The following is a 2697-nucleotide window of genomic DNA, read 5'->3' as shown; positions in this document are numbered from 1 at the left end:
TAAAAAACTGTTATATTCGATTCAATCAAGTAATTCTACCTAGTTGTAGATCTTAAGAGAAGAAATTTTACCTACAGGAATTGTCTAACTATCTTGAAGTTTTTTGATGCTTGTTGATTAACGAAAATATATTGCAAAATGATTAAGGGGTTATATACCTTTTAAGTTTTCAAAAAACCGAAAAAAAAATTATTGCATTATCTTTAAATACAACATCTTGAGAACATTTTCACAAATTTTCATAAAGATCTGAGCAATAGGAAGAAAGTTAGAGCGATTTGCAGCGCGCCCCGCCACGGCCGCATAAGCTAAACTTGAAACTTTACACGCGATTATCTCGGAATAGTGTTTTTCGAAAAACGACTTTGTTGTGATCCTGATTGCGGGAAAACTACTGTACCGAGCTCCTTCATCTTTTTTTTTTAATTTTCGTTATTGAATTCGCCGGTCCTTGAACGATCGATTTTTGAAACATACAGTTACCTTTTCGCGCAAAAAAAATTTTAATGCAATTTTTAGCGCTCAAAACGTGCATTTTTTGGGAAAACGTTCCCGTTTGCACTGAAAACAGAATACTCATAAAAGCGTTCGTTCAAGGACACGGCACACTTTTAAACTAATGAAATAATATAAAATTTTTGATTTCAGTTGACCCACTGAGTCTCTATCAGGATCACCGCAAGCCTCTGCGAAAAAAAGCGTTTCGGGGAAACGGCCACTACTCCAGTAATAATTGGTATATTTCAAAATCAAACGTATATTTTTGTTGTTAATAAACTGTTTTTTTCAGAAAACTGCCACTATGATACATAAAAATAGTGCTATGCACTTAAAAATAAATTCAAACTTCTCTCATTTTTCTCGACCAAAAAGGTATATAACCCCTTAATTCTGTTGTAAGAACAAGGTTACGACGTAGCATTAACGTATCTTTGCAGCTATTAAAACATGAAAAACATCCTCAAACCATTTGGCGGACTCTCAAGCATTTCAAACGGTCCATTCTCAAACTTACCACCATTCCCAAATAATGGCATAATTGTTCGCATGCTGCAAAAACAGGCCCAGCTATGAGCATTCCCATTTGTCTTCCGTATTGTGTATGTGTGCAGTTCATCACAAAAGAACGTCTTGCGTAAAAGAGCAATAACTCATTTACCCCTCGTGCCCGGGCGGCGACACAAAGGAAGCCCCCCACCCGCCCAACCGACGGGTTCATGGAAGTCAGCAAACCGGAACTGCTAGTTTGAACATTTGAGTTATAACCGAACGTCGTATGCTAAATTTCACTGTCAGAAGCGAGGCAATGTAATTGCTCCACCTGCGTGTCCCGGGCGTTGTTCCCGGCTCTGTGGTCCATCATCGGAAGTAGGTGGAAATAAACCGCACCTTCTTCTAGTACTTCACGAAGGCTGCTGCTGCTGCTGCTGTGTCGGGTGAGGACTACAACCCGCAAACATAAACCGACTGCGATTTTCTTACAGTGCGAATAGCATCAGCATCTCAGAGGCATTCGACGCGGTCGAAGTTTCGGTATTGGCGGTGGAAGGAGGCACAATGGTATGCGTGTAGTTTTGATAGAACTCTTCTCAAGAAAATGCCCGCACTTTGCGTTGTGGTGGCAACTCCCGTACGGTAAGGAAGCGAACACTTCCCGGAACCGGCAGATAAGTTTCTATGGGGGCGTTGGGACGAGTCTTTTGTGTGGTTTTAATCGTTGTTCCAGCTGGCAATGTAATCCCTGTTCTTACCTTTCCGCTTTGTTTGTACTTTTGGGGAAGTTTTGTTCCCACTAGCACTGTTCAGTAGGATGGATTCTCCCTTTTTCGGGCAATGTTTTCCGCAACCGAATGTGAATATTTGATAAGGTTGATGATTTTCATTATAGCGGAAGTTCCGGCCGTTTCGAAGGGAATAACAGTTAAAAGGTTTCAAACCGATGTTTAATTTTTTCATTTAATTTTCGGGGAAGGTAGAGGTTTGATTTTACGAAAAAAAACGATCACTTTTTCTTTTGCAACTTTTTAACTCATGCTAAAAGTCCCTATTTCCGGTGCGTATTTCCCCGATTTAATACCGTACTGTACCTGTACCTACTGGGCTGAAATGACTGTCATTAGGAAACTTCGGTAATTATTCTACCTTCGAAAACAAAAATGTTTTCTCGGCTCTCTACTGGTACTTCAGCGTTGTACAATGTGTTTCAAGTGCTACCAGGCCAGGCAACATTTGTACTAAGCATTACTTTCTTGGGTGGTCGGTTTCGCAAAGGTCACCGAGAGGAGCTGCATTTGGTTTCTGCGCCAGGGAGTGGAAGCAGATAATGACGGTGCTATTGAAAAGAAAACTTTACTGTGTCGTATTTATTATGGGGGCCTGCGTATCTCATGTTGAAAGGAACAACCATTAATGGAAGCGGTGCCGGTGAGAATGTGACATTGTAGTATTGAAGCTGACTTCTAACATAGAGCCATAGTTGAAATGATATATACCGGCGAACAGGTAATTAGTATTGAATAAGAATTTTAAAATTTATTTGAAAATTTTTAAACAACTTTAAGTGGCTGTAAGAATTGTCCCTTTTTATACAGTTGGTTTCGTGCCACCTCAACATGGCTTGATATGCAAATTTGTCATTGCTTTTATAAATTTTAACAAAAAACGATTTGTTTTTTGAATAAACTTCGGTTTTAGAAA

General features: G+C 39.6%; 1 long non-coding RNA gene across 1 annotated transcript; it reads left to right on the top strand.

The window, feature by feature from the left end:
- The first annotated feature begins 660 nt into the window (after positions 1-660).
- On the top strand, positions 661-1200 carry LOC129730051 (uncharacterized). The gene is made up of 3 exons (XR_008728788.1): positions 661-736; positions 791-873; positions 939-1200. It is a non-coding gene; the product is annotated as an uncharacterized LOC129730051 (long non-coding RNA).
- Positions 1201-2697: the final 1497 nt, after the last annotated feature.

Source organism: Wyeomyia smithii, chromosome 3, assembly GCF_029784165.1.
Source record: "Wyeomyia smithii strain HCP4-BCI-WySm-NY-G18 chromosome 3, ASM2978416v1, whole genome shotgun sequence".
In the NCBI taxonomy this organism is placed as follows: Eukaryota; Metazoa; Arthropoda; class Insecta; order Diptera; family Culicidae; genus Wyeomyia; species Wyeomyia smithii.
Note: the sequence above shows the minus strand (reverse complement) of the source record. Positions and strands in the feature narration are given on the sequence as shown.